Source organism: Capsicum annuum, chromosome 2 (assembly GCF_002878395.1).
Source record: "Capsicum annuum cultivar UCD-10X-F1 chromosome 2, UCD10Xv1.1, whole genome shotgun sequence".
NCBI lineage: Eukaryota > Viridiplantae > Streptophyta > Magnoliopsida > Solanales > Solanaceae > Capsicum > Capsicum annuum.
Window position 1 is genome coordinate 101,910,888 of NC_061112.1, and position 6,738 is coordinate 101,917,625.

General features: G+C 37.3%; 1 pseudogene; it reads right to left on the minus strand.

Moving 5' to 3' along the window:
* Positions 1-6,145, minus strand: part of LOC124896222 — an 11,338-nt pseudogene extending 5,193 nt beyond the window's left edge.
* Between the last annotated feature and the right edge of the window lie 593 nt (positions 6,146-6,738).

Sequence of the window (6,738 nt, forward strand, 5' to 3'; positions counted from 1 at the left end):
TGTCATTTGTACAACTGAACAAGAAGCTTCCTTGTTTAACTATGCTGGGAGCTAATGAAGTCTTAACATCTAGCTTAAATGTCAAAAGATGGTTAAAAAAACTCGTTCTGATCTATGACAACCCAACATTTTATACCACTACAAACATTGGATCTCAAGATGCACAGATGACCCACCCATGAGGTATGGGAGGTTGGTTATGGTGGGCCTAAGGAGAGGTAATATTTTATACCACTACAAACATTGGATGTGAAGATGCACAGATGACCCAACCAGGAGGTATGAGAGGTTGGTTATGGTGGGTCTAAGGAGAGGTCCATGTAGGTCGGAAGAAGTATCAGGGAGAAGTGATTAGACAAGAAATGAAACATGTGTAGCTTACCGAGGACATGACCCTAGGAAGGCTACGGAGATCAAGAATTAGGGTAGAAGGATAGTGGATAGTCGAGCATTGTCTACCTTTTCTTTTCATTATTATTATTATTTTCTCTCCTACTATCTAATTCTTCAATATTCTTATTACTTGTTATTTCTTTGATTCAATTATCATATTATTTGTTGTTGCCACTGTTCTTTTCTCCATTATTTTCAGCATGACTTCTTCACTACTATATTTTCTTTTCATACTCATTTTTATAAGGCAGAACTAGAGTTGAGGGTATGTTAGACTTGCTATTACTAAGGGCTACAATCGCAGGAAGAAGGGTAAAAATAAGGCTTAAATATTATTGTTGTATTTAGTTAATATGTATCTATATTTTAGTAGTTAAGGCCTAAATATTACTGATTTATTTAGTTAATATGTGTTTGTATTTTAGTAGTTACCTAGCACTTTTAAGAAGTTATATTGTAGGAGAAAGAGGGAAGAGAATCAGTTTTTTAGGTAGGTTTCTCTGACAGATTTGAAGGTTAAGTTTCCTCAAAATACCTTGGTTGTCAGAAGTATTAATGTTCTATCTCTATCTGTAAAACTTATTTTACTTGTTGGTGGCAGTAAAGAATAGTTAAGTGTTATTCTTATTTTTGTGTTGTGCCGTTTACTGATTAATATTAGGAAAGCTTCTGGTTTCTAACAGTTTGGTATCAGAGCTTTCAACCAGAATGGAGGAGAGATTTCATGGGTTAGAGAAGACAATGGATGAAGTACAATAGGAGATTAGTTTTGTACGTGATTATCTAGGCCGTTATGAGACTGGATGCAAAAAAAAAAGATGAAGCATCATGTTGAAATTCTTCAACATATGAAAGGAAAATCACTGGTTCAGGAAGATCCAATTAAAGATGTAGTTGTGATAATAAAGAACAACAACAATCATAGAGGTGATGGATTTCACGAAGTTCAAATATAATTTCATGATGAAACGTGCCTTAGAAGACTGGAATGACCTTTATTCTCGGTGATAATCCAAATGGGTGGCTTAACAGAATAGAACGTTATTTTCATTTTAATGAAATTGATGATAGGGATAAATTGGAGGCTGTTGCGGTTTGCCTTGAAGGTAGAACCTTAAATTGGTTCCAATAATGAGAGACAAGAATATTAATTGTAACATGGGATGTATTTCGAGTAGTCATACTCTAACAGCTTACTCCATCACATTAGGGAACTTATATGAGGTCTTGATAGATTGCAACACATTGGAAACGTGGCTGAATATAAAGAGGATTTTGAATTACTTTCAGCACCCTTAAAAGATGCCGATGATGAAGTTTTGATGGAAATTTTTATAAATGGTCTGAAAGAGGAGATCAAAGTAGAATTACGCCTTAGAAAACTGGGAACTCTAAGCCATATTATGGACCAAAGCTAGTGCATTGAAAAAAAAAAGAATTGGGCTCTCAATCAAGCCTACATGCTAAGACATATACATATGATACTTCCTAGGGCTGCAACACATATCCAGGTGCTTGATAATAGTAAAAAAGAAAGTGCTACAAGTCTCCATGGGCGTGTAGCCACAACACCCTTTCATTCTATAGTACAACTATTCTAGCAGGTTCATTACATTCTCAAGAGCAAAGGCGAGAAGAAATTATGCAACCAAGACCTGAAACTTCTGCAAGGCGTAGAGGAGCATACAAAAGGCTGTATTAGGATAAACTAAGAAAAGGACTTTATTTTTAATGCAATGAAAAATATAGCCCTAATCACTAATGCAATTCAACAGCAACAACAACAACAAATTCAGTGTATTCCCATAAAGTGGGGTCTGAGGATGGTAAGATGTACGCAGTCCATACCGCTACCTCTGAAGAAGTAGAGAGGTTATTTTCGATAGAACCCCGGCTCAAGATAAAGAATAGTAAACAAGGGGATGGATGACATAACAGAAATAAGGAATAAGAAATAATAAAATAGAAATAAGAGAAATACGAAATACGATAAATAAGGGCAACACGAAATAAGAAAATAGGAACTAAGAAATAAGAAATAGGACACCCACCTAGTAGTAACATACACTCACATACCAAAGACACCGCACAACCCTAAGATTACTAACCCGGCTACACAAGATCCCTCCTGACTGCTTGCTACAACCCACACACTCACACTAGCCTTCTACCCTTATCCGCGCCCTTCACACCTTCCTATCTAGGGTCATGTCCTCAGTAAGCTGAAGCTGCTCCATGTCATGTCTAATCACCTCCATCCAGTATTTCTTTGGCCTACCTCCTCCTCATTACATGCCTAAACCATCTCAGCCTTCCTTCTCGCATCTTATCCTCCACCGAAGCCACTCCCACCCTCTCTCGAATAATACCATTACTAACTCTTTCCCCTCTAGTAAGCCCATACATCCAACCCAAATAATTAAATCTGCTAGTTGTAACAGCAGAGGACAATAAAGATGGAGGCACAACGGTGTATCTAGAGGAAATAACAAACGCAAGGATTGAGCAACTAGATATTCAAGGACAACCAGAACCACAAAAGTTAATGGAATTGTCTTTGTATTCTATTTCAGGATTTTCCACAAGAAAATCCTTAAAAGTATGGGGAACAATACTAGAAAAGAATATTACTGTGTTGATTTACAATAGAGCATCAATAAATTTATCTCATGTAATGGTTGAAGCAATAGGGTTAAAGCAAACTGAAACTAACCCATTTGTGGTGGAAGTTTGGAATGGACAACAAGTAAAGAGTAGGGGAAGCTGCAAAGAAGTGGAGTTATGGATTGATAAATTTCGCATACCACAAGATTATTTCCTTTTTAATTTGGGTAGTTCCAATGTAGTGTTAGGATTAGAGTGACTGGAGACTTTGGGGGATATTCAAGCTAATTTCAAAATATTGACACTGAAAATTGAAATAGAAGGGCAAACACATGTTGTTTGGGGAGATCCTTCGTTGTCCAAATGAATGGCTTCACTCAAAATTCTGTTTAAAGCCTTGCAAAAGGATGGGAAAGGGTATTATGTTGATTTGAATGAGTTAATATCAAGGAAAGAATGAGAGAATTTTGATGTACAATAGTTACTGGAAGAATTTGGGACTTTATTTGAGGAACTAAAAGGGTTTCCACCTTATAGGAGTCACGATTATGCTATCCGACTTAAAAAGGAATCTAATTCACCTAATATTTATCTATATCATTACCCTACCAAAAAATAAGATTGAGCTAATTGTATAGGAAATGTTGGTAACTAGTATAATTGATGTGCCATGGTTTTATGGCACTTTCAATGCTTAAAACCAGGAAACTATGCAAGTACTTAGGTATTTTTATATAGAGATGATGTGTTTTATTCAGTTTTGTAGGAAAACAGGGTCGAAGGTGAGTAGAATGGGACAAGGAAGATAAAGGCACCAAATATCAGTCTTCTACTTGGACAACGAGTCGTTGGGTGACAATACGACCTATCAGAACAGAAAGATTGAATGAAAACTGGATATGCGATATGCTATAAAAATATAGTACTTTCGATGCTTAAAACGAGGAAAATATGCAGAAACCTGAGGCTATTTTGTTAGATATGATGTCTTTTGGGTATGTTTTGTACGAAACCATATTTCGGATGCTAAGTTCGTGAAAAGGAGGAAAAAGGTGTTTTGGCTACTTTTTGGTGCAATTATGGATGTTTGAGACATTTTTTGGCTTAATCGTGATCAAAACATGTTCGCGAATCGAAGAAGAGCAGAAAAACTGACTTATAACACTTACTAAGTCAACCTACGGACCGAATGTAGACCTACAGACCGTAGGTAGACAAAACAAATGCCAGAAGTCCATTATCCCGAGAGATGACTTGCAGATTTTTTTCATCTGGCACCTGTGGTCTGTACCTGCGCCCAGTGACCAGACCGTAGGTATGGACCACATGTGGCCACCGATCCAGTTTTCTCCTATTTCATTCAGGCTTTGGTTTTAGGGTTTCCTCATGTACTATAAATACCCTTGTGTTTTGTAGTACGAGTTATGCACTTTTGATATTCACAAACATATTTTGATTTCAAGATCTGATTTTGATCTTGGGATTTCTTTGTATTGACTTAAGTTGATTAATCTAGTTACGGTTGTGGGTTTTTATTTATCTTATCATTGTGATTTCATCTGTGCTTTCATTTATGAATGTTATTGATATATTCACAAGTATGAGCAGCTAAACCATAGCTAAGGTTGTGGAAACCCTAACGATTGACAAAGTAGGGGAAGTTCTTTCATTGTTCTGAATCGATACTCATGGAATGCATTGCTTTATATTTGTTATAATTATTTTTTTAATGGGCGCACACGTTAGGATCCCGCCTAGATATTGTTACTTACTCCAAAAGAGGATTAGTGATTAGGAAAACATAAAGACAATACTAATTTGGAGTTTAGATGTCGATCTGCGCTTCTAGGTTTTATCTACGTAAGATGGTTAACTTTCATCTAATAACTATAGACTTAAAAGGCAACAGTTAACTAGGATCAAGATAAGGGTTAGTAAGGTGACATCCTCAGACTCAAAAGGTAAAGGGTGAAATATTTCTGCTCGTCCAAAAGATTGTAGAAGTTACATAACTTATTGATCCTGCGGTCAAAGTATCTGGTTGGTTCAACAAAGAACATAAGACTACAGAGTTGAGAAGCTAGGGGGAACACAATCCTAGTGTTCACCTATAACTGATTTCAACCAAAGTTAATACAGTTACTTGTTCGAGATTACTAAAAACAATCCCCCTCCCCATTTACTTTTCTTGTTTTCCCCATTGACTTCAACTGCTGAGATCCATAACTCCACGTGTTCCTTTGGAATTTGATCCCAACCTTGGTTGGGTTACTATATTTTGATAGTGCCATACCATCATCTAAAAAGAGACGTTTCTTAGACGTCATCAAGATTTTGGTGCCATTGTCGGGTAATACAATATTGATTTGTGATTTAAAGTTGTTGCAGTTTTTGGGTTTTTCTTTTTTTTTTTTTTTTTTTTAGTTAGGCATACGTCAGTGTATGCCTAGGAGATGGAGTGGAGGCAATCCCTTACTATCACTAAATTCGAATCTCGAGAGGATCCTATAGACACCTAGTAGGATGTCAGATTCGAAAAGAGATGAATTTGCTGAAGGGGTTTGTGATGTTGTACCTCCTCCCAAAAGAGTGCAGAATATTGTTGATCGTCAGACTTGTGAGCTATTTGATCAAGCTAAAGCCAAGAGAATGGAAACGGAAGAATCTTAGTGGGTAGCTCGGCAAGCAGAGCTAGTTGAGCAGAGACAAACAGCAAACCATGAGCAGTACTCGATAGGAACCAGAACAGAGCTAGAGGTGCCCGTGTTCAAGTAATCCCAGCATATAAGTATGTGCATCTATATATAGACGACAAAGAAGGCTTGGGATATGTTGAGTCAACAGAGACTGGAGCCATAATACCTCTTATTTTCCCCCCAGGCATCAAATTTGACATTACAAGTCCAATGATCTAACTTCTAAATCTGAAGGGTGTGTTTGCAGGTCTGCCTATAGATAATACAAACTTGCACCTTGCTAATTTCATCAGAATCTGCAATTCGTATACAAATTTAGGAGTGAGTCAGGAAGTACTTAGACTGAGGCTATTCCCCGTCTTACTTACAGGAGAAATATCTTTATAGTTGGGGAAATTGCCAAGAGGCTCTATCACTTCATAAAATAAGTTACGCAAGTAATTCTTAGACATGTTCTTTTCTTTGTCAAAGATATTGCAGCTTAAGGACGAGATATATAATTTCAGGCAGTTGTAGTGAGTATCTATGTACGAGACTTGGTTTAGGTTTAAGACGAAGCTAAGCATGGTTCCAAATCATTAATTATTAGGGACAAGCTTACTGGAGATATTCAACAGAGCCCTGATCGTCAGCTCCAGAGCAATGACAGATACCGTATTTGGAGGATCTTTTATAAGACTACACTGAGAGGCAACTTCAAAGATGTTAGATCAGCTATCGCTCACTAACAAAAGGTGGCAAACTCGGGAGGCTGAGAGGAGAGCTGACACATATGCTATTGGTGCCTCCTACGACCAGAGAGTAGTTGATGATTCAGGAGCGTAAGAAATTACTTTACTAAGGACTAATTTAGGGGTTCTACCAAAGCAGTTTCCAGTGGCTAATTCTGATAAAGTGAATATGGTAGCAACACAGGGGTCAGTTTCCAAAGCGTACGAGTCCAAATTAAAAGAGGAAGCAAATTCTTTGGATCGTCAGATGGCAGGTTTTCGAGCCCAAAGACAAGGGAACCAAGGTCGAAACTACTATGATAGATACCAAGACC